Source organism: Camelus bactrianus, unplaced genomic scaffold, assembly GCF_048773025.1.
Source record: "Camelus bactrianus isolate YW-2024 breed Bactrian camel unplaced genomic scaffold, ASM4877302v1 HiC_scaffold_55, whole genome shotgun sequence".
Taxonomy (NCBI): domain Eukaryota; kingdom Metazoa; phylum Chordata; class Mammalia; order Artiodactyla; family Camelidae; genus Camelus; species Camelus bactrianus.
This window is the reverse complement of record NW_027413972.1, coordinates 60,479-85,522: the sequence shown is the minus strand read 5'-3', so window position 1 is coordinate 85,522 and position 25,044 is coordinate 60,479.

The window sequence follows — 25,044 nt, the reverse complement described above, 5'->3', positions numbered from 1 at the left end:
AACCTCACCCAAACAGTCACACTTGTTCCGGAATTCTGAGAGTTGGGAGGTTCCGTCTTCTGTCCGCAGCACCCGAGATCTCCTAGGAGCCCTTCGAGAGTCTTCCCCGAGTCCCTCTCACTGCGGGCAGCCGGGGAAAAGCGGGGGTTGGGCTGGAAACGCAGGTAGCATCTAGTGCCTCCCCATGGACAGGGGAGGTAATTAGCGGACTTCCCCCTGCAAGGGAACACGTGTGACACCAGGAAGCTGCGTGGTGGGCGGCCCCGAACCTCCCCCACACAGTCAGCCGTGTTCCGGAATTCTGAGTGTGGGGAGGTTCCGTCTTCTGTCTGCAGCACCCGGGATCTCCTAGGAGCCCTTCGAGGGTCTTACCGGAGTCCCTCGCACTGCGGGCAGCCGGGGAAAAGCGGGGGTTGGGCTGGAAACGCAGGTAGCATCTAGTGCCTCCCTCTGGACAGGGGAGGTAAGTAGCGGACTTCCCCCTGCAAGGGAACACGTGTGACACCAGGAAGCTGCGTGGTGGGCGGCCCCGAACCTCCCCCACACAGTCAGCCGTGTTCCGGAATTCTGAGTGTGGGGAGGTTCCGTCTTCTGTCTGCAGCACCCGAGATCTCCTAGGAGCCCTTCGAGAGTCTTCCCCGTGTCCCTCTCACTGCGGGCAGCCGGGGAAAAGCGGGGGTTGGGCTGGAAACGCAGGTAGCATCTAGTTCCTCCCCATGGACAGGGGAAGTAAGTAGCGGACATCCCCTTGCGAGGGAACACCTGTGACACCATGAAGCTGCGTGGAGGGCGGCCCCGAACCTCCCCCACACAGTCAGCCGTGTTCCGGAATTCTGAGTGTGGGGAGGTTCCGTCTTCTGTCTGCAGCACCCGAGATCTCCTAGGAGCCCTTCGAGAGTCTTCCCCGAGTCCCTCTCACTGCGGGCAGCCGGGGAAAAGCGGGGGTTGGGCTGGAAACGCAGGTAGCATCTAGTGCCTCCCCATGGACAGGGGAGGTAATTAGCGGACTTCCCCCTGCAAGGGAACACGTGTGACACCAGGAAGCTGCGTGGTGGGCGGCCCCGAACCTCCCCCACACAGTCAGCCGAGTTCAGGAATTCTGAGTGTGGGGAGGTTCCGTCTTCTGTCTGCAGCACCCGAGATCTCCGAGGAGCCCTTCGAGAGTCTTCCCCGAGTCCCTCCCAGTACGAGTTGCCGGGGAAATGCGGGGGTTGGGCTGGAAACGCAGGTAGCATCTAGTGCCTCCCCCTGGACAGGGGAGGTAATTAGCGGACTTCCCCCTGCCAGGGAACACGTGTGACACCAGGAAGCTGCGTGGAGGGCGGCCCCGAACCTCCCCCACACAGTCAGCCGTGTTGCGGAATTCTGAGTGTGGGGAGGTTCCGTCTTCTGTCTGCAGCACCCGAGATCTACTAGGAGCACTTCGAGAGTCTTCCCCGAGTCCCTCTCACTGCGGGCAGCCGGGGAAAAGCGGGGGTTGGGCTGGAAACGCAGGTAGCATCTAGTTCCTCCCCATGGACAGGGGAGGTAAGTAGCGGACTTCCCCTTGCGAGGGAACACCTGTGACACCAGGAAGCTGCGTGGAGGGCGGCCCCGAACCTCCCCCACACAGTCACCCGTGTTCCGGAATTCTGAGTGTGGGGAGGTTCCGTCTTCTGTCTGCAGCACCCGGGATCTCCTAGGAGCCCTTCGAGGGTCTTACCGGAGTCCCTCGCACTGCGGGCAGCCGGGGAAAAGCGGGGGTTGGGCTGGAAACGCAGGTAGCATCTAGTGCCTCCCCCTGGACAGGGGAGGTAATTAGCGGACTTCCCCCTGCAAGGGAACACGTGTGACACCAGGAAGCTGCGTGGTGGGCGGCCCCGAACCTCCCCCACACAGTCAGCCGTGTTCCGGAATTCTGAGTGTGGGGAGGTTCCGTCTTCTGTCTGCAGCACCCGAGATCTCCTAGGAGCCCTTCGAGAGTCTTCCCCGTGTCCCTCTCACTGCGGGCAGCCGGGGAAAAGCGGGGGTTGGGCTGGAAACGCAGGTAGCATCTAGTTCCTCCCCATGGACAGGGGAAGTAAGTAGCGGACATCCCCTTGCGAGGGAACACCTGTGACACCGTGAAGCTGCGTGGAGGGCGGCCCCGAACCTCCCCCACACAGTCAGCCGTGTTCCGGAATTCTGAGTGTGGGGAGGTTCCGTCTTCTGTCTGCAGCACCCGAGATCTCCTAGGAGCCCTTCGAGAGTCTTCCCCGAGTCCCTCTCACTGCGGGCAGCCGGGGAAAAGCGGGGGTTGGGCTGGAAACGCAGGTAGCATCTAGTGCCTCCCCATGGACAGGGGAGGTAATTAGCGGACTTCCCCCTGCAAGGGAACACGTGTGACACCAGGAAGCTGTGTGGTGGGCGGCCCCGAACCTCCCCCACACAGTCAGCCGAGTTCAGGAATTCTGAGTGTGGGGAGGTTCCGTCTTCTGTCTGCAGCACCCGAGATCTCCGAGGAGCCCTTCGAGAGTCTTCCCCGAGTCCCTCCCAGTACGGGTTGCCGGGGAAATGCGGGGGTTGGGCTGGATACGCAGGTAGCATCTAGTGCCTCCCCATGGACAGGGGAGGTAATTAGCGGACTTCCCTTGGCGAGGGAACACCTGTGACACCAGGAAGCTGCGTGGAGGGCGGCCCTAAACCTCCCCCACACAGTCAGCCGTGTTCCGGAATTCTGAATGTGAGGAGATTCCGTCTTCTGTCTGCAGCACCCGAGATCTCCTAGGAGCCCTTCGAGAGTCTTCCCCGAGTCCCCCCCAGTACGGGCTGCCGGGGAAATGCGGGGGTTGGGCTGGAAACGCAGGTAGCATCTAGTGCCTCCCCATGGACAGGGGAGGTAATAGCGGAATTCCCCTTGCGAGGGAACACCTGTGACACCAGGAAGCTGCGTGGAGGGCGGCCCTAAACCTCACCCAAACAGTCACACTTGTTCCGGAATTCTGAGAGTTGGGAGGTTCCGTCTTCTGTCTGCAGGACCCGAGATCTCCGAGGAGCCCTTCGAGAGTCTTCCCCGAGTCCCTCCTAGTACGGGCTGCCGGGGAAATGCGGGGGTTGGGCTGGATACGCAGGTAGCATCTAGTGCCTCCCCATGGACAGGGGAGGTAATTAGCGGACTTCCCCTTGCGAGGGAACACCTGAGACACCAGGAAGCTGCGTGGAGGGCGGCCCCGAACCTCCCCCACACAGTCAGCCGTGTTCCGGAATTCTGAGTGTGGGGAGGTTCCGTCTTCTGTCTGCAGCACCCGAGAACTCCGAGGAGCCCTTCGAGAGTCTTCCCCGAGTCCCTCCCAGTACGGGCTGCCGGGGAAATGCGGGGGTTGGGCTGGAAACGCAGGTAGCATCTAGTGCCTCCCCCTGGACAGGGGAGGTAATTAGCGGATTTCCCCTGCAAGGGAACACGTGTGACACCAGGAAGCTGCGTGGAGGGCGGCCCCGAACCTCCCCCACACAGTCAGCCGTGTTCCGGAATTCTGAGTGTGGGGAGGTTCCGTCTTCTGTCTGCAGCACCCGAGATCTCCTAGGAGCCCTTCGAGAGTCTTCCCCGAGTCCCTCTCACTGCGGGCAGCCGGGGAAAAGCGGGGGTTGAGCTGGAAACGCAGGTAGCATCTAGTGCCTCCCCATGGACAGGGGAGGTAATTAGCGGACTTCCCCTTGCGAGGGAACACCTGTGACACCAGGAAGCTGCGTGGAGGGCGGCCCCGAACCTCCCCCACACAGTCAGCCGTGTTCCGGAATTCTGAATGTGAGGAGTTTCAGTCTTCTGTCTGCAGCACCCGAGATCTCCTAGGAGCCCTTCGAGAGTCTTCCCCGAGTCCCTCACAGTACGGGCTGCCGGGGAAATGCGGGGGTTTGGCTGGAAACGCAGGTAGCATCTAGTTCCTCCCCATGGACAGGGGAGGTAAGTAGCGGACTTCCCCTTGCGAGGGAACACCTGTGACACCAGGAAGCTGCGTGGAGGGCGGCCCCGAACCTCCCCCATACAGTCAGCCGTGTTCCGGAATTCTGAGTGTGGGGAGGTTCCGTCTTCTGTCTGCAGCACCCGAGATCTCCTAGCAGCCCTTCGAGTGTCTCCCCCGAGTCCCTCCCAGTGCGGGCTACCGGGGAAAGGCGGGGGTTGGGCTGGAAACCCAGGTAGCATCTAGTGCCTCCCCATGGACAGGGGAGGTAATTAGCGGACTTCCCCTTTCGAGGGAACACCTGAGACACCAGGAAGCTGCGTGGTGGGCGGCCCCGAACCTCCCCCACACAGTCAGCCGTGTTCCGGAATTCTGAGTGTGGGGAGGTTCCGTCTTCTGTCTGCAGCACCCGAGATCTCCTAGGAGCCCTTCGAGAGTCTTCCCCGTGTCCCTCTCACTGCGGGCAGCCGGGGAAAAGCGGGGGTTGGGCTGGAAACGCAGGTAGCATCTAGTTCCTCCATATGGACAGGGGAAGTAAGTAGCGGACATCCCCTTGCGAGGGAACACCTGTGACACCATGAAGCTGCGTGGAGGGCGGCCCCGAACCTTCCGCACACAGTCAGCCGTGTTCCGGAATTCTGAGTGTGGGGAGGTTCCGTCTTCTGTCTGCAGCACCCGAGATCTCCTAGGAGCCCTTCGAGAGTCTTCCCCGAGTCCCTCTCACTGCGGGCAGCCGGGGAAAAGCGGGGGTTGGGCTGGAAACGCAGGTAGCATCTAGTTCCTCCCCATGGACAGGGGAGGTAAGTAGCGGACTTCCCCTTCCGAGGGAACACCTGTGACACCAGGAAGCTGCGTGGAGGGCGGCCCTAAACCTCACCCAAACAGTCACACTTGTTCCGGAATTCTGAGAGTTGGGAGGTTCCGTCTTCTGTCTGCAGGACCCGAGATCTCCGAGGAGCCCTTCGAGAGTCTTCCCCGAGTCCCTCCCAGTACGGGCTGCCGGGGAAATGCGGGGGTTGGGCTGGATACGCAGGTAGCATCTAGTGCCTCCCCATGGACAGGGGAGGTAATTAGCGGACTTCCCCTTTCGAGGGAACACCTGAGACACCAGGAAGCTGCGTGGAGGGCGGCCCTAAACCTCCCACACTCAGTCACCCGTGTTCTGGAATTCTGAGTGTGGGGAGGTTCCGTCTTCTGTCTGCAGCACCCGGGATCTCCTAGGAGCCCTTCGAGGGTCTTCCCCGAGTCCCTTGCACTGCGGGCTGCCGGGGAAAGGCGGGGGTTGGGCTGGAAACGCAGGTAGCATCTAGTGCCTCCCCCTGGACAGGGGAGGTAATTAGCGGACTTCCCCCTGCCAGGGAACACGTGTGACACCAGGAAGCTGCGTGGAGGGCGGCCCCGAACCTCCCCCACACAGTCAGACGTGTTCCGGAATTCTGAGAGTGGGGAGGTTCCGTCATCTGTCTGCAGCACCCGAGATCTCCTAGGAGCCCTTCGAGAGTCTTCCCCGTGTCCTTCTCACTGCGGGCAGCCGGGGAAAAGCGGGGGTTGGCCTGGAAACGCCGGTAGCATCTAGTTATTCCCCATGGACAGGGGAAGTAAGTAGCGGACTTCCCCTTGCGAGGGAACACCTGTGACACCATGAAGCTGCGTGGAGGGCGGCCCCGAACCTCCCCCACACAGTCAGCCGTGTTCCGGAATTCTGAGTGTGGGGAGGTTCCGTCTTCTGTCTGCAGCACCCGAGATCTCGTAGGAGCACTTCGAGAGTCTTCCCCGAGTCCCTCTCACTGCGGGCAGCCGGGGAAAAGCGGGGGTTGGGCTGGAAACGCAGGTAGCATCTAGTGCCTCCCCATGGACAGGGGAGGTAATTAGCGGACTTCCCCCTGCAAGGGAACACGTGTGACACCAGGAAGCTGCGTGGTGGGCGGCCCCGAACCTCCCCCACACAGTCAGACGAGTTCAGGAATTCTGAGTGTGGGGAGGTTCCGTCTTCTGTCTGCAGCACCCGAGATCTCCTAGGAGCCCTTCGAGAGTCTTCCCCGAGTCCCTCTCACTGCGGGCAGCCGGGGAAAAGCGGGGGTTGGGCTGGAAACGCAGGTAGCATCTAGTGCCTCCCCATGGACAGGGGAGGTAATTAGCGGACTTCCCCTTGCGAGGGAACACGTGTGACACCAGGAAGCTGCGTGGAGGGCGGCCCTAAACCTCCACCAAACAGTCACACTTGTTCCGGAATTCTGAGTGTGGGGAGGTTCCGTCTTCTGTCTGCAGCACCCGAGAACTCCGAGGAGCCCTTCGAGAGTCTTCCCCGAGTCCCTCCCAGTACGGGCTGCCGGGGAAATGCGGGGGTTGGGCTGGAAACGCAGGTAGCATCTAGTGCCTCCCCATGGACAGGGGAGGTAATTAGCGGACTTCCCCTTGCGAGGGAACACCTGAGACACCAGGAAGCTGCGTGGAGGGCGGCCCCGAACCTCCCCCACACAGTCAGCCGTGTTCCGGAATTCTGAGTGTGGGGAGGTTCCGTCTTCTGTCTGCAGCACCCGAGAACTCCGAGGAGCCCTTCGAGAGTCTTCCCCGAGTCCCTCCCAGTACGGGCAGCCGGGGAAAAGCGGGGGTTGGGCTGGAAACGCAGGTAGCATCTAGTTCCTCCATATGGACAGGGGAAGTAAGTAGCGGACATCCCCTTGCGAGGGAACACCTGTGACACCATGAAGCTGCGTGGAGGGCGGCCCCGAACCTTCCCCACACAGTCAGCCGTGTTCCGGAATTCTGAGTGTGGGGAGGTTCCGTCTTCTGTCTGCAGCACCCGAGATCTCCTAGGAGCCCTTCGAGAGTCTTCCCCGAGTCCCTCTCACTGCGGGCAGCCGGGGAAAAGCGGGGGTTGGGCTGGAAACGCAGGTAGCATCTAGTTCCTCCCCATGGACAGGGGAGGTAAGTAGCGGACTTCCCCTTGCGAGGGAACACCTGTGACACCAGGAAGCTGCGTGGAGGGCGGCCCTAAACCTCACCCAAACAGTCACACTTGTTCCGGAATTCTGAGGGTTGGGAGGTTCCGTCTTCTGTCTGCAGGACCCGAGATCTCCGAGGAGCCCTTCGAGAGTCTTCCCCGAGTCCCTCCCAGTACGGGCTGCCGGGGAAATGCGGGGGTTGGGCTGGATACGCAGGTAGCATCTAGTGCCTCCCCATGGACAGGGGAGGTAATTAGCGGACTTCCCCTTTCGAGGGAACACCTGAGACACCAGGAAGCTGCGTGGAGGGCGGCCCTAAACCTCCCACACACAGTCACCCGTGTTCTGGAATTCTGAGTGTGGGGAGGTTCCGTCTTCTGTCTGCAGCACCCGGGATCTCCTAGGAGCCCTTCGAGGGTCTTCCCCGAGTCCCTTGCACTGCGGGCTGCCGGGGAAAGGCGGGGGTTGGGCTGGAAACGCAGGTAGCATCTAGTGCCTCCCCCTGGACAGGGGAGGTAATTAGCGGACTTCCCCCTGCCAGGGAACACGTGTGACACCAGGAAGCTGCGTGGAGGGCGGCCCCGAACCTCCCCCACACAGTCAGACGTGTTCCGGAATTCTGAGAGTGGGGAGGTTCCGTCATCTGTCTGCAGCACCCGAGATCTCCTAGGAGCCCTTCGAGAGTCTTCCCCGTGTCCCTCTCACTGTGGGCAGCCGGGGAAAAGCGGGGGTTGGGCTGGAAACGCCGGTAGCATCTAGTTATTCCCCATGGACAGGGGAAGTAAGTAGCGGACTTCCCCTTGCGAGGGAACACCTGTGACACCATGAAGCTGCGTGGAGGGCGGCCCCGAACCTCCCCCACACAGTCAGCCGTGTTCCGGAATTCTGAGTGTGGGGAGGTTCCGTCTTCTGTCTGCAGCACCCGAGATCTCGTAGGAGCACTTCGAGAGTCTTCCCCGAGTCCCTCTCACTGCGGGCAGCCGGGGAAAAGCGGGGGTTGGGCTGGAAACGCAGGTAGCATCTAGTGCCTCCCCATGGACAGGGGAGGTAATTAGCGGACTTCCCCCTGCAAGGGAACACGTGTGACACCAGGAAGCTGCGTGGAGGGCGGCCCCGAACCTCCCCCACACAGTCAGCCGAGTTCAGGAATTCTGAGTGTGGGGAGGTTCCGTCTTCTGTCTGCAGCACCCGAGATCTCCTAGGAGCCCTTCGAGAGTCTTCCCCGAGTCCCTCTCACTGCGGGCAGCCGGGGAAAAGCGGGGGTTGGGCTGGAAACGCAGGTAGCATCTAGTGCCTCCCCATGGACAGGGGAGGTAATTAGCGGACTTCCCCTTGGGAGGGAACACGTGTGACACCAGGAAGCTGCGTGGAGGGCGGCCCTAAACCTCCACCAAACAGTCACACTTGTTCCGGAATTCTGAGTGTGGGGAGGTTCCGTCTTCTGTCTGCAGCACCCGAGAACTCCGAGGAGCCCTTCGAGAGTCTTCCCCGAGTCCCTCCCAGTACGGGCTGCCGGGGAAATGCGGGGGTTGGGCTGGAAACGCAGGTAGCATCTAGTGCCTCCCCATGGACAGGGGAGGTAATTAGCGGACTTCCCCTTGCGAGGGAACACCTGAGACACCAGGAAGCTGCGTGGAGGGCGGCCCCGAACCTCCCCCACACAGTCAGCCGTGTTCCGGAATTCTGAGTGTGGGGAGGTTCCGTCTTCTGTCTGCAGCACCCGAGAACTCCGAGGAGCCCTTCGAGAGTCTTCCCCGAGTCCCTCCCAGTACGGGCTGCCGGGGAAATGCGGGGGTTGGGCTGGAAACGCAGGTAGCATCTAGTGCCTCCCCCTGGACAGGGGAGGTAATTAGCGGATTTCCCCTGCAAGGGAACACGTGTGACACCAGGAAGCTGCGTGGAGGGCGGCCCCGAACCTCCCCCACACAGTCAGCCGTGTTCCGGAATTCTGAGTGTGGGGAGGTTCCGTCTTCTGTCTGCAGCACCCGAGATCTCCTAGGAGCCCTTCGAGAGTCTTCCCCGAGTCCCTCTCACTGCGGGCAGCCGGGGAAAAGCGGGGGTTGGGCTGGAAACGCAGGTAGCATCTAGTTCCTCCCCATGGACAGGGGAGGTAAGTAGCGGACTTCCCCTTGCGAGGGAACACCTGTGACACCAGGAAGCTGCGTGGAGGGCGGCCCCGAACCTCCCCCACACAGTCAGCCGTGTTCCGGAATTCTGAGTGTGGGGAGGTTCCGTCTTCTGTCTGCAGCACCCGAGATCTCCTAGCAGCCCTTCAAGTGTCTCCCCCGAGTCCCTCCCAGTGCGGGCTACCGGGGAAAGGCGGGGGTTGGGCTGGAAACCCAGGTAGCATCTAGTGCCTCCCTCTGGACAGGGGAGGTAATTAGCGGACTTTCACTTTCGAGGGAACACGTGTGACACCAGGAAGCTGCGTGGAGGGCGGCCCTAAACCTCCACCAAACAGTCACCCTTGTTCCGGAATTCTGAGTGTGGGGAGGTTCCGACTTCTGTCTGCAGCACCCGAGAACTCCGAGGAGCCCTTCGAGAGTCTTCCCCGAGTCCCTCCCAGTACGGGCTGCCGGGGAAATGCGGGGGTTGGGCTGGAAACGCAGGTAGCATCTAGTGCCTCCCCATGGACAGGGGAGGTAATTAGCGGACTTCCCCTTGCGAGGGAACACCTGAGACACCAGGAAGCTGCGTGGAGGGCGGCCCCGAACCTCCCCCACACAGTCAGCCGTGTTCCGGAATTCTGAGTGTGGGGAGGTTCCGTCTTCTGTCTGCAGCACCCGAGATCTCCTAGGAGCCCTTCGAGAGTCTTCCCCGAGTCCCTCTCACTGCGGGCAGCCGGGGAAAAGCGGGGGTTGGGCTGGAAACGCAGGTAGCATCTAGTGCCTCCCCATGGACAGGGGAGGTAATTAGCGGACTTCCCCTTGCGAGGGAACACCTGTGACACCAGGAAGCTGCGTGGAGGGCGGCCCCGAACCTCCCCCACACAGTCAGCCGTGTTCCGGAATTCTGAATGTGAGGAGTTTCAGTCTTCTGTCTGCAGCACCCGAGATCTCCTAGGAGCCCTTCGAGAGTCTTCCCCGAGTCCCTCCCAGTACGGGCTGCCGGGGAAATGCGGGGGTTTGCCAGGAAACGCAGGTAGCATCTAGTTCCTCCCCATGGACAGGGGAGGTAAGTAGCGGACTTCCCCTTGCGAGGGAACACCTGTGACACCAGGAAGCTGCGTGGAGGGCGGCCCCGAACCTCCCCCATACAGTCAGCCGTGTTCCGGAATTCTGAGTGTGGGGAGGTTCCGTCTTCTGTCTGCAGCACCCGAGATCTCCTAGCAGCCCTTCGATTGTCTCCCCCGAGTCCCTCCCAGTGCGGGCTACCGGGGAAAGGCGGGGGTTGGGCTGGAAACCCAGGTAGCATCTAGTGCCTCCCCATGGACAGGGGAGGTAATTAGCGGACTTCCACTTTCGAGGGAACACCTGAGACACCAGGAATCTGCGTGGAGGGCGGCCCTAAACCTCCCACACACAGTCACCCGTGTTCTGGAATTCTGAGTGTGGGGAGGTTCCGTCTTCTGTCTGCAGCACCCGAGATCTCCTAGGAGCCCTTCGAGAGTCTTCACCGAGTCCCTCTCACTGCGGGCAGCCGGGGAAAAGCGGGGGTTGAGCTGGAAACGCAGGTAGCATCTAGTGCCTCCCCATGGACAGGGGAGGTAATTAGCGGACTTCCCCCTGCAAGGGAACACGTGTGACACCAGGAAGCTGCGTGGTGGGCGGCCCCGAACCTCCCCCACACAGTCAGCCGTGTTCCGGAATTCTGAGAGTGGGGAGGTTCCGTCTTCTGTCTGCAGCACCCGAGATCTAATAGGAGCCCTTCGAGAGTCTTCCCCGAGTCCCTCCCAGTACGGGCTGCCGGGGAAATGCGGGGGTTGGGCTGGAAACGCAGGTAGCATCTAGTGCCTCCCCATGGACAGGGGAGGTAAGTAGCGGACTTCCCCTTGCGAGGGAACACCTGTGACACCAGGAAGCTGCGTGGAGGGCGGCCCCGAACCTCCCCCACACAGTCAGCCGTGTTCCGGAATTCTGAGTGTGGGGAGGTTCCGTCTTCTGTCTGCAGCACCCGAGATCTCCTAGGAGCACTTCGAGAGTCTTCCCCGAGTCCCTCTCACTGCGGGCAGCCGGGGAAAAGCGGGGGTTGGGCTGGAAACGCAGGTAGCATCTAGTGCCTCCCCATGGACAGGGGAGGTAATTAGCGGACTTCCCCTTGCGAGGGAACACGTGTGACACCAGGAAGCTGCGTGGAGGGCGGCCCTAAACCTCCACCAAACAGTCACCCTTGTTCCGGAATTCTGAGTGTGGGGAGGTTCCGTCTTCTGTCTGCAGCACCCGAGAACTCCGAGGAGCCCTTCGAGAGTCTTCCCCGAGTCCCTCCCAGTACGGGCTGCCGGGGAAATGCGGGGGTTGGGCTGGAAACGCAGGTAGCATCTAGTGCCTCCCCCTGGACAGGGGAGGTAATTAGCGGACTTCCCCCTGCAAGGGAACACGTGTGACACCAGGAAGCTGCGTGGTGGGCGGCCCCGAACCTCCCCCACACAGTCAGCCGTGTTCCGGAATTCTGAGTGTGGGGAGGTTCCGTCTTCTGTCTGCAGCACCCGAGATCTCCTAGGAGCCCTTCGAGAGTCTTCCCCGTGTCCCTCTCACTGCGGGAAGCCGGGGAAAAGCGGGGGTTGGGCTGGAAACGCAGGTAGCATCTAGTTCCTCCCCATGGACAGGGGAAGTAAGTAGCGGACATCCCCTTGCGAGGGAACACCTGTGACACCATGAAGCTGCGTGGAGGGCGGCCCCGAACCTCCCCCACACAGTCAGCCGTGTTCCGGAATTCTGAATGTGAGGAGTTTCCGTCTTCTGTCTGCAGCACCCGAGATCTCCTAGGAGCCCTTCGAGAGTCTTCCCCGAGTCCCTCCCAGTACGGGCTGCCGGGGAAATGCGGGGGTTGGGCTGGAAACGCAGGTAGCATCTAGTGCCTCCCCATGGACAGGGGAGGTAATAGCGGAATTCCCCTTGCGAGGGAACACCTGTGACACCAGGAAGCTGCGTGGAGGGCGGCCCTAAACCTCACCCAAACAGTCACACTTGTTCCGGAATTCTGAGAGTTGGGAGGTTCCGTCTTCTGTCTGCAGGACCCGAGATCTCCGAGGAGCCCTTCGAGAGTCTTCCCCGAGTCCCTCCCAGTACGGGCTGCCGGGGAAATGCGGGGGTTGGGCTGGATACGCAGGTAGCATCTAGTGCCTCCCCATGGACAGGGGAGGTAATTAGCGGACTTCCCCTTTCGAGGGAACACCTGAGACACCAGGAAGCTGCGTGGAGGGCGGCCCTAAACCTCCCACACACAGTCACCCGTGTTCTGGAATTCTGAGTGTGGGGAGGTTCCGTCTTCTGTCTGCAGCACCTGGGATCTCCTAGGAGCCCTTCGAGGGTCTTCCCCGAGTCCCTTGCACTGCGGGCTGCCGGGGAAAGGCGGGGGTTGGGCTGGAAACGCAGGTAGCATCTAGTGCCTCCCCCTGGACAGGGGAGGTAATTAGCGGACTTCCCCCTGCCAGGGAACACGTGTGACACCAGGAAGCTGCGTGGAGGGCGGCCCCGAACCTCCCCCACACAGTCAGACGTGTTCCGGAATTCTGAGAGTGGGGAGGTTCCGTCATCTGTCTGCAGCACCCGAGATCTCCTAGGAGCCCTTCGAGAGTCTTCCCCGTGTCCCTCTCACTGCGGGCAGCCGGGGAAAAGCGGGGGTTGGGCTGGAAACGCCGGTAGCATCTAGTTATTCCCCATGGACAGGGGAAGTAAGTAGCGGACTTCCCCTTGCGAGGGAACACCTGTGACACCATGAAGCTGCGTGGAGGGCGGCCCCGAACCTCCCCCACACAGTCAGCCGTGTTCCGGAATTCTGAGTGTGGGGAGGTTCCGTCTTCTGTCTGCAGCACCCGAGATCTCCTAGGAGCACTTCGAGAGTCTTCCCCGAGTCCCTCTCACTGCGGGCAGCCGGGGAAAAGCGGGGGTTGGGCTGGAAACGCAGGTAGCATCTAGTGCCTCCCCATGGACAGGGGAGGTAATTAGCGGACTTCCCCCTGCAAGGGAACACGTGTGACACCAGGAAGCTGCGTGGTGGGCGGCCCCGAACCTCCCCCACACAGTCAGCCGAGTTCAGGAATTCTGAGTGTGGGGAGGTTCCGTCTTCTGTCTGCAGCACCCGAGATCTCCGAGGAGCCCTTCGAGAGTCTTCCCCGAGTCCCTCCCAGTACGGGTTGCCGGGGAAATGCGGGGGTTGGGCTGGATACGCAGGTAGCATCTAGTGCCTCCCCATGGACAGGGGAGGTAATTAGCGGACTTCCCCCTGCAAGGGAACACGTGTGACACCAGGAAGCTGCGTGGTGGGCGGCCCTAAACCTCCCACACACAGTCACCCGTGTTCTGGAATTCTGAGTGTGGGGAGGTTCCGTCTTCTGTCTGCAGCACCCGAGATCTCCTAGGAGCCCTTCGAGAGTCTTCCCCGAGTCCCTCTCACTGCGGGCAGCCGGGGAAAAGCGGGGGTTGGGCTGGAAACGCAGGTAGCATCTAGTGCCTCCCCATGGACAGGGGAGGTAATTAGCGGACTTCCCCCTGCAAGGGAACACGTGTGACACCAGGAAGCTGCGTGGTGGGCGGCCCCGAACCTCCCCCACACAGTCAGCCGTGTTCCGGAATTCTGAGTGTGGGGAGGTTCCGTCTTCTGTCTGCAGCACCCGAGATCTCCTAGGAGCCCTTCGAGAGTCTTCCCCGTGTCCCTCTCACTGCGGGCAGCCGGGGAAAAGCGGGGGTTGGGCTGGAAACGCAGGTAGCATCTAGTTCCTCCATATGGACAGGGGAAGTAAGTAGCGGACATCCCCTTGCGAGGGAACACCTGTGACACCATGAAGCTGCGTGGAGGGCGGCCCCGAACCTCCCCCACACAGTCAGCCGTGTTCCGGAATTCTGAGTGTGGGGAGGTTCCGTCTTCTGTCTGCAGCACCCGAGATCTCCTAGGAGCCCTTCGAGAGTCTTCCCCGAGTCCCTCTCACTGCGGGCAGCCGGGGAAAAGCGGGGGTTGGGCTGGAAACGCAGGTAGCATCTAGTGCCTCCCCATGGACAGGGGAGGTAATTAGCGGACTTCCCCCTGCAAGGGAACACGTGTGACACCAGGAAGCTGCGTGGTGGGCGGCCCCGAACCTCCCCCACACAGTCAGCCGAGTTCAGGAATTCTGAGTGTGGGGAGGTTCCGTCTTCTGTCTGCAGCACCCGAGATCTCCGAGGAGCCCTTCGAGAGTCTTCCCCGAGTCCCTCCCAGTACGGGTTGCCGGGGAAATGCGGGGGTTGGGCTGGAAACGCAGGTAGCATCTAGTGCCTCCCCCTGGACAGGGGAGGTAATTAGCGGACTTCCCCCTGCCAGGGAACACGTGTGACACCAGGAAGCTGCGTGGAGGGCGGCCCCGAACCTCCCCCACACAGTCAGCCGTGTTCCGGAATTCTGAGTGTGGGGAGGTTCCGTCTTCTGTCTGCAGCACCCGAGATCTCCTAGGAGCACTTCGAGAGTCTTCCCCTAGTCCCTCTCACTGCGGGCAGCCGGGGAAAAGCGGGGGTTGGGCTGGAAACGCAGGTAGCATCTAGTTCCTCCCCATGGACAGGGGAGGTAAGTAGCGGACTTCCCCTTGCGAGGGAACACCTGTGACACCAGGAAGCTGCGTGGAGGGCGGCCCCGAACCTCCCCCACACAGTCACCCGTGTTTCGGAATTCTGAGTGTGGGGAGGTTCCGTCTTCTGTCTGCAGCACCCGGGATCTCCTAGGAGCCCTTCGAGGGACTTCCCCGAGTCCCTCTCACTGCGGGCAGCCGGGGAAAAGCGGGGGTTGGGCTGGAAACGCAGGTAGCATCTAGTTCCTCCCCATGGACAGGGGAGGTAAGTAGCGGACTTCCCCTTGCGAGGGAACACCTGTGACACCAGGAAGCTGCGTGGAGGGCGGCCCCGAACCTCCCCCACACAGTCAGCCGTGTTCCGGAATTCTGAGTGTGGGGAGGTTCCGTCTTCTGTCTGCAGCACCCGAGATCTCCTAGGAGCAGTTCGAGAGTCTTCCCCGAGTCCCTCTCACTGCGGGCAGCCGGGGAAAAGCGGGGGTTGGGCTGGAAACGCAGGTAGGATCTAGTGCCTCCCCATGGACAGGGGAGGTAAGTAGCGGACTTCCCCTTGCGAGGGAACACCTGTGACACCAGGAAGCTGCGTGGAGGGCGGCCCCGAACCTCCCCCACACAGTCAGCCGTGTTCCGGAATTCTGAGTGTGGGGAGGTTCCGTCTTCTGTCTGCAGCACCCGAGATCTCCTAGGAGCAGTTCGAGAGTCTTCCCCGAGTCCCTCTCACTGCGGGCAGCCGGGGAAAAGCGGGGGTTGGGCTGGAAACGCAGGTAGCATCTAGTTCCTCCCCATGGACAGGGGAGGTAAATAGCGGACTTCCCCTTGCGAGGGAACACCTGTGACACCAGGAAGCTGCGTGGAGGGCGGCCCCGAACCTCCCCCACACAGTCAGCCGTGTTCCGGAATTCTGAGTGTGGGGAGGTTCCGTCTTCTGTCTGCAGCACCCGAGATCTCCGAGGAGCCCTTCGAGAGTCTTCCCCGAGTCCCTCCCAGTACGGGTTGCCGGGGAAATGCGGGGGTTGGGCTGGATACGCAGGTAGCATCTAGTGCCTCCCCATGGACAGGGGAGGTAATTAGCGGACTTCCCTTGGCGAGGGAACACCTGTGACACCAGGAAGCTGCGTGGAGGGCGGCCCTAAACCTCCCCCACACAGTCAGCCGTGTTCCGGAATTCTGAATGTGAGGAGTTTCCGTCTTCTGTCTGCAGCACCCGAGATCTCCTAGGAGCACTTCGAGAGTCTTCCCCGAGTCCCTCTCACTGCGGGCAGCCGGGGAAAAGCGGGGGTTGGGCTGGAAACGCAGGTAGCATCTAGTGCCTCCCCATGGACAGGGGAGGTAATTAGCGGACTTCCCCCTGCAAGGGAACACGTGTGACACCAGGAAGCTGCGTGGTGGGCGGCCCCGAACCTCCCCCACACAGTCAGCCGTGTTCCGGAATTCTGAGTGTGGGGAGGTTCCGTCTTCTGTCTGCAGCACCCGGGATCTCCTAGGAGCCCTTCGAGGGTCTTACCGGAGTCCCTCGCACTGCGGGCAGCCGGGGAAAAGCGGGGGTTGGGCTGGAAACGCAGGTAGCATCTAGTTCCTCCCCATGGACAGGGGAGGTAAGTAGCGGACTTCCCCTTGCGAGGGAACACCTGTGACACCAGGAAGCTGCGTGGAGGGCGGCCCCGAACCTCCCCCACACAGTCAGCCGTGTTCCGGAATTCTGAGTGTGGGGAGGTTCCGTCTTCTGTCTGCAGCACCCGAGATCTCCTAGGAGCAGTTCGAGAGTCTTCCCCGAGTCCCTCTCACTGCGGGCAGCCGGGGAAAAGCGGGGGTTGGGCTGGAAACGCAGGTAGCATCTAGTTCCTCCCCATGGACAGGGGAGGTAAGTAGCGGACTTCCCCTTGCGAGGGAACACCTGTGACACCAGGAAGCTGCGTGGAGGGCGGCCCCGAACCTCCCCCACACAGTCAGCCGTGTTCCGGAATTCTGAGTGTGGGGAGGTTCCGTCTTCTGTCTGCAGCACCCGAGATCTCCGAGGAGCCCTTCGAGAGTCTTCCCCGAGTTCCTCCCAGTACGGGTTGCCGGGGAAATGCGGGGGTTGGGCTGGATACGCAGGTAGCATCTAGTGCCTCCCCATGGACAGGGGAGGTAATTAGCGGACTTCCCTTGGCGAGGGAACACCTGTGACACCAGGAAGCTGCGTGGAGGGCGGCCCTAAACCTCACCCAAACAGTCACACTTGTTCCGGAATTCTGAGAGTTGGGAGGTTCCGTCTTCTGTCCGCAGCACCCTAGATCTCCTAGGAGCCCTTCGAGAGTCTTCCCCGAGTCCCTCTCACTGCGGGCAGCCGGGGAAAAGCGGGGGTTGGGCTGGAAACGCAGGTAGCATCTAGTGCCTCCCCATGGACAGGGGAGGTAATTAGCGGACTTCCCCCTGCAAGGGAACACGTGTGACACCAGGAAGCTGCGTGGTGGGCGGCCCCGAACCTCCCCCACACAGTCAGCCGTGTTCCGGAATTCTGAGTGTGGGGAGGTTCCGTCTTCTGTCTGCAGCACCCGGGATCTCCTAGGAGCCCTTCGAGGGTCTTACCGGAGTCCCTCGCACTGCGGGCAGCCGGGGAAAAGCGGGGGTTGGGCTGGAAACGCAGGTAGCATCTAGTGCCTCCCCCTGGACAGGGGAGGTAATTAGCGGACTTCCCCCTGCAAGGGAACACGTGTGACACCAGGAAGCTGCGTGGTGGGCGGCCCCGAACCTCCCCCACACAGTCAGCCGTGTTCCGGAATTCTGAGTGTGGGGAGGTTCCGTCTTCTGTCTGCAGCACCCGAGATCTCCTAGGAGCCCTTCGAGAGTCTTCCCCGTGTCCCTCTCACTGCGGGCAGCCGGGGAAAAGCGGGGGTTGGGCTGGAAACGCAGGTTGCATCTAGTTCCTCCCCATGGACAGGGGAAGTAAGTAGCGGACATCCCCTTGCGAGGGAACACCTGTGACACCATGAAGCTGCGTGGAGGGCGGCCCCGAACCTCCCCCACACAGTCAGCCGTGTTCCGGAATTCTGAGTGTGGGGAGGTTCCGTCTTCTGTCTGCAGCACCCGAGATCTCCTAGGAGCCCTTCGAGAGTCTTCCCCGAGTCCCTCTCACTGCGGGCAGCCGGGGAAAAGCGGGGGTTGGGCTGGAAACGCAGGTAGCATCTAGTGCCTCCCCATGGACAGGGGAGGTAATTAGCGGACTTCCCCCTGCAAGGGAACACGTGTGACACCAGGAAGCTGCGTGGTGGGCGGCCCCGAACCTCCCCCACACAGTCAGCCGTGTTCCGGAATTCTGAGTGTGGGGAGGTTCCGTCTTCTGTCTGCAGCACCCGGGATCTCCTAGGAGCCCTTCGAGGGTCTTACCGGAGTCCCTCGCACTGCGGGCAGCCGGGGAAAAGCGGGGGTTGGGCTGGAAACGCAGGTAGCATCTAGTGCCTCCCCCTGGACAGGGGAGGTAATTAGCGGACTTCCCCCTGCAAGGGAACACGTGTGACACCAGGAAGCTGCGTGGTGGGCGGCCCCGAACCTCCCCCACACAGTCAGCCGTGTTCCGGAATTCTGAGTGTGGGGAGGTTCCGTCTTCTGTCTGCAGCACCCGAGATCTCCTAGGAGCCCTTCGAGAGTCTTCCCCGTGTCCCTCTCACTGCGGGCAGCCGGGGAAAAGCGGGGGTTGGGCTGGAAACGCAGGTAGCATCTAGTTCCTCCCCATGGACAGGGGAAGTAAGTAGCGGACATCCCCTTGCGAGGGAACACCTGTGACACCATGAAGCTGCGTGGAGGGCGGCCCCGAACCTCCCCCACACAGTCAGCCGTGTTCCGGAATTCTGAGTGTGGGGAGGTTCCGTCTTCTGTCTGCAGCACCCGAGATCTCCTAGGAGCCCTTCGAGAGTCTTCCCCGAGTCCCTCTCACTGCGGGCAGCCGGGGAAAAGCGGGGGTTGGGCTGGAAACGCAGGTAGCATCTAGTGCCTCCCCATGGACAGGGGAGGAAATTAGCGGACTTCCCCCTGCAAGGGAACACGTGTGACACCAGGAAGCTGCGTGGTGGGCGGCCCCGAACCTCCCCCACACAGTCAGCCGAGTTCAGGAATTCTGAGTGTGGGGAGGTTCCGTCTTCTGTCTGCAGCACCCGAGATCTCAGAGGAGCCCTTCGAGAGTCTTCCCCGAGTCCCTCCCAGTACGGGTTGCCGGGGAAATGCGGGGGTTGGGCTGGATACGCAGGTAGCATCTAGTGCCTCCCCATGGACAGGGGAGGTAATTAGCGGACTTCCCTTGGCGAGGGAACACCTGTGACACCAGGAAGCTGCGTGGAGGGCGGCCCTAAACCTCCCCCACACAGTCAGCCGTGTTCCGGAATTCTGAATGTGAGGAGTTTCCGTCTTCTGTCTGCAGCACCCGAGATCTCCTAGGAGCCCTTCGAGAGTCTTCCCCGAGTCCCTCCCAGTACGGGCTGCCGGGGAAATGCGGGGGTTGGGCTGGAAACGCAGGTAGCATCTAGTGCCTCCCCATGGACAGGGGAGGTAATAGCGGAATTCCCCTTGCGAGGGAACACCTGTGACACCAGGAAGCTGCGTGGAGGGCGGCCCTAAACCTCACCCAAACAGTCACACTTGTTCCGGAATTCTGAGAGTTGGGAGGTTCCGTCTTCTGTCTGCAGGACCCGAGATCTCCGAGGAGCCCTTCGAGAGTCTTCCCCGAGTCCCTCCCAGTACGGGCTGCCGGGGAAATGCGGGGGTTGGGCTGGATACGCAGGTAGCATCTAGTGCCTCCCCATGGACAGGGGAGGTAATTAGCGGACTTCCCCTTTCGAGGGAACACCTGAGACACCAGGAAGCTGCGTGGAGGGCGGCCCTAAACCTCCCACACACAGTCACCCGTGTTCTGGAATTCTGAGTGTGGGGAGGTTCCGTCTTCTGTCTGCAGCACCCGAGATCTCCGAGGAGCCCTTCGAGAGTCTTCCCCGAGTCCCTCCCAGTACGGGTTGCCGGGGAAATGCGGGGGTTGGGCTGGAAACGCAGGTAGCATCTAGTGCCTCCCCCTGGACAGGGGAGGTAATTAGCGGACTTCCCCCTGCCAGGGAACACGTGTGACACCAGGAAGCTGCGTCGAGGGCGGCCCCGAACCTCCCTCACACAGTCAGCCGTGTTCCGGAATTCTGAGTGTGGGGAGGTTCCGTCTTCTGTCTGCAGCACCCGAGATCTCCTAGGAGCACTTCGAGAGTCTTCCCCGAGTCCCTCTCACTGCGGGCAGCCGGGGAAAAGCGGGGGTTGGGCTGGAAACGCAGGTAGCATCTAGTTCCTCCCCATGGACAGGGGAGGTAAGTAGCGGACTTCCCCTTGCGAGGGAACACCTGTGACACCAGGAAGCTGTGTGGAGGGCGGCCCCGAACCTCCCCCACACAGTCAGCCGTGTTCCGGAATTCTGAGTGTGGGGAGGTTCCGTCTTCTGTCTGCAGCACCCGAGATCTCCTAGCAGCCCTTCGAGTGTCTCCCCCGAGTCCCTCCCAGTGCGGGCTACCGGGGAAAGGCGGGGGTTGGGCTGGAAACCCAGGTAGCATCTAGTGCCTCCCTCTGGACAGGGGAGGTAATTAGCGGACTTTCACTTTCGAGGGAACACGTGTGACACCAGGAAGCTGCGTGGAGGGCGGCCCTAAACCTCCACCAAACAGTCACCCTTGTTCCGGAATTCTGAGTGTGGGGAGGTTCCGTCTTCTGTCTGCAGCACCCGAGAACTCCGAGGAGCCCTTCGAGAGTCTTCCCCGAGTCCCTCCCAGTACGGGCTGCCGGGGAAATGCGGGGATTGGGCTGGAAACGCAGGTAGCATCTAGTGCCTCCCCATGGACAGGGGAGGTAATTAGCGGACTTCCCCCTGCAAGGGAACACGTGTGACACCAGGAAGCTGCGTGGTGGGCGGCCCCGAACCTCCCCCACACAGTCAGCCGTGTTCCGGAATTCTGAGTGTGGGGAGGTTCCGTCTTCTGTCTGCAGCACCCGGGATCTCCTAGGAGCCCTTCGAGGGTCTTACCGGAGTCCCTCGCACTGCGGGCAGCCGGGGAAAAGCGGGGGTTGGGCTGGAAACGCAGGTAGCATCTAGTGCCTCCCCCTGGACAGGGGAGGTAATTAGCGGACTTCCCCCTGCAAGGGAACACGTGTGACACCAGGAAGCTGCGTGGTGGGCGGCCCCGAACCTCCCCCACACAGTCAGCCGTGTTCCGGAATTCTGAGTGTGGGGAGGTTCCGTCTTCTGTCTGCAGCACCCGAGATCTCCTAGGAGCCCTTCGAGAGTCTTCCCCGTGTCCCTCTCACTGCGGGCAGCCGGGGAAAAGCGGGGGTTGGGCTGGAAACGCAGGTAGCATCTAGTTCCTCCCCATGGACAGGGGAAGTAAGTAGCGGACATCCCCTTGCGAGGGAACACCTGTGACACCATGAAGCTGCGTGGAGGGCGGCCCCTAACCTCCCCCACACAGTCAGCCGTGTTCCGGAATTCTGAGTGTGGGGAGGTTCCGTCTTCTGTCTGCAGCACCCGAGATCTCCTAGGAGCCCTTCGAGAGTCTTCCCCGAGTCCCTCTCACTGCGGGCAGCCGGGGAAAAGCGGGGGTTGGGCTGGAAACGCAGGTAGCATCTAGTGCCTCCCCATGGACAGGGGAGGTAATTAGCGGACTTCCCCCTGCAAGGGAACACGTGTGACACCAGGAAGCTGCGTGGTGGGCGGCCCCGAACCTCCCCCACACAGTCAGCCGAGTTCAGGAATTCTGAGTGTGGGGAGGTTCCGTCTTCTGTCTGCAGCACCCGAGATCTCCGAGGAGCCCTTCGAGAGTCTTCCCCGAGTCCCTCCCAGTACGGGTTGCCGGGGAAATGCGGGGGTTGGGCTGGAAACGCAGGTAGCATCTAGTGCCTCCCCCTGGACAGGGGAGGTAATTAGCGGACTTCCCCCTGCCAGGGAACACGTGTGACACCAGGAAGCTGCGTGGAGGGCGGCCCCGAACCTCCCCCACACAGTCAGCCGTGTTCCGGAATTCTGAGTGTGGGGAGGTTCCGTCTTCTGTCTGCAGCACCCGAGATCTCCTAGGAGCCCTTCGAGAGTCTTCCCCGAGTCCCTCTCACTGCGGGCAGCCGGGGAAAAGCGGGGGTTGGGCTGGAAACGCAGGTAGCATCTAGTTCCTCCCCATGGACAGGGGAGGTAAGTAGCGGACTTCCCCTTGCGAGGGAACACCTGTGACACCAGGAAGCTGCGTGGAGGGCGGCCCCGAACCTCCCCCACACAGTCAGCCGTGTTCCGGAATTCTGAGTGTGGGGAGGTTCCGTCTTCTGTCTGCAGCACCCGAGATCTCCTAGCAGCCCTTCAAGTGTCTCCCCCGAGTCCCTCCCAGTGCGGGCTACCGGGGAAAGGCGGGGGTTGGGCTGGAAACCCAGGTAGCATCTAGTGCCTCCCTCTGGACAGGGGAGGTAATTAGCGGACTTTCACTTTCGAGGGAACACGTGTGACACCAGGAAGCTGCGTGGAGGGCGGCCCTAAACCTCCACCAAACAGTCACCCTTGTTCCGGAATTCTGAGTGTGGGGAGGTTCCGACTTCTGTCTGCAGCACCCGAGAACTCCGAGGAGCCCTTCGAGAGTCTTCCCCGAGTCCCTCCCAGTACGGGCTGCCGGGGAAATGCGGGGGTTGGGCTGGAAACGCAGGTAGCATCTAGTGCCTCCCCATGGACAGGGGAGGTAATTAGCGGACTTCCCCTTGCGAGGGAACACCTGAGACACCAGGAAGCTGCGTGGAGGGCGGCCCCGAACCTCCCCCACACAGTCAGCCGTGTTCCGGAATTCTGAGTGTGGGGAGGTTCCGTCTTCTGTCTGCAGCACCCGAGATCTCCTAGGAGCCCTTCGAGAGTCTTCCCCGAGTCCCTCTCACTGCGGGCAGCCGGGGAAAAGCGGGGGTTGGGCTGGAAACGCAGGTAGCATCTAGTGCCTCCCCATGGACAGGGGAGGTAATTAGCGGACTTCCCCTTGCGAGGGAACACCTGTGACACCAGGAAGCTGCGTGGAGGGCGGCCCCGAACCTCCCCCACACAGTCAGCCGTGTTCCGGAATTCTGAATGTGAGGAGTTTCAGTCTTCTGTCTGCAGCACCCGAGATCTCCTAGGAGCCCTTCGAGAGTCTTCCCCGAGTCCCTCCCAGTACGGGCTGCCGGGGAAATGCGGGGGTTTGCCAGGAAACGCAGGTAGCATCTAGTTCCTCCCCATGGACAGGGGAGGTAAGTAGCGGACTTCCCCTTGCGAGGGAACACCTGTGACACCAGGAAGCTGCGTGGAGGGCGGCCCCGAACCTCCCCCATACAGTCAGCCGTGTTCCGGAATTCTGAGTGTGGGGAGGTTCCGTCTTCTGTCTGCAGCACCCGAGATCTCCTAGCAGCCCTTCGATTGTCTCCCCCGAGTCCCTCCCAGTGCGGGCTACCGGGGAAAGGCGGGGGTTGGGCTGGAAACCCAGGTAGCATCTAGTGCCTCCCCATGGACAGGGGAGGTAATTAGCGGACTTCCACTTTCGAGGGAACACCTGAGACACCAGGAATCTGCGTGGAGGGCGGCCCTAAACCTCCCACACACAGTCACCCGTGTTCTGGAATTCTGAGTGTGGGGAGGTTCCGTCTTCTGTCTGCAGCACCCGAGATCTCCTAGGAGCCCTTCGAGAGTCTTCACCGAGTCCCTCTCACTGCGGGCAGCCGGGGAAAAGCGGGGGTTGAGCTGGAAACGCAGGTAGCATCTAGTGCCTCCCCATGGACAGGGGAGGTAATTAGCGGACTTCCCCCTGCAAGGGAACACGTGTGACACCAGGAAGCTGCGTGGTGGGCGGCCCCGAACCTCCCCCACACAGTCAGCCGTGTTCCGGAATTCTGAGAGTGGGGAGGTTCCGTCTTCTGTCTGCAGCACCCGAGATCTAATAGGAGCCCTTCGAGAGTCTTCCCCGAGTCCCTCCCAGTACGGGCTGCCGGGGAAATGCGGGGGTTGGGCTGGAAACGCAGGTAGCATCTAGTGCCTCCCCATGGACAGGGGAGGTAAGTAGCGGACTTCCCCTTGCGAGGGAACACCTGTGACACCAGGAAGCTGCGTGGAGGGCGGCCCCGAACCTCCCCCACACAGTCAGCCGTGTTCCGGAATTCTGAGTGTGGGGAGGTTCCGTCTTCTGTCTGCAGCACCCGAGATCTCCTAGGAGCACTTCGAGAGTCTTCCCCGAGTCCCTCTCACTGCGGGCAGCCGGGGAAAAGCGGGGGTTGGGCTGGAAACGCAGGTAGCATCTAGTGCCTCCCCATGGACAGGGGAGGTAATTAGCGGACTTCCCCTTGCGAGGGAACACGTGTGACACCAGGAAGCTGCGTGGAGGGCGGCCCTAAACCTCCACCAAACAGTCACCCTTGTTCCGGAATTCTGAGTGTGGGGAGGTTCCGTCTTCTGTCTGCAGCACCCGAGAACTCCGAGGAGCCCTTCGAGAGTCTTCCCCGAGTCCCTCCCAGTACGGGCTGCCGGGGAAATGCGGGGGTTGGGCTGGAAACGCAGGTAGCATCTAGTGCCTCCCCCTGGACAGGGGAGGTAATTAGCGGACTTCCCCCTGCAAGGGAACACGTGTGACACCAGGAAGCTGCGTGGTGGGCGGCCCCGAACCTCCCCCACACAGTCAGCCGTGTTCCGGAATTCTGAGTGTGGGGAGGTTCCGTCTTCTGTCTGCAGCACCCGAGATCTCCTAGGAGCCCTTCGAGAGTCTTCCCCGTGTCCCTCTCACTGCGGGAAGCCGGGGAAAAGCGGGGGTTGGGCTGGAAACGCAGGTAGCATCTAGTTCCTCCCCATGGACAGGGGAAGTAAGTAGCGGACATCCCCTTGCGAGGGAACACCTGTGACACCATGAAGCTGCGTGGAGGGCGGCCCCGAACCTCCCCCACACAGTCAGCCGTGTTCCGGAATTCTGAATGTGAGGAGTTTCCGTCTTCTGTCTGCAGCACCCGAGATCTCCTAGGAGCCCTTCGAGAGTCTTCCCCGAGTCCCTCCCAGTACGGGCTGCCGGGGAAATGCGGGGGTTGGGCTGGAAACGCAGGTAGCATCTAGTGCCTCCCCATGGACAGGGGAGGTAATAGCGGAATTCCCCTTGCGAGGGAACACCTGTGACACCAGGAAGCTGCGTGGAGGGCGGCCCTAAACCTCACCCAAACAGTCACACTTGTTCCGGAATTCTGAGAGTTGGGAGGTTCCGTCTTCTGTCTGCAGGACCCGAGATCTCCGAGGAGCCCTTCGAGAGTCTTCCCCGAGTCCCTCCCAGTACGGGCTGCCGGGGAAATGCGGGGGTTGGGCTGGATACGCAGGTAGCATCTAGTGCCTCCCCATGGACAGGGGAGGTAATTAGCGGACTTCCCCTTTCGAGGGAACACCTGAGACACCAGGAAGCTGCGTGGAGGGCGGCCCTAAACCTCCCACACACAGTCACCCGTGTTCTGGAATTCTGAGTGTGGG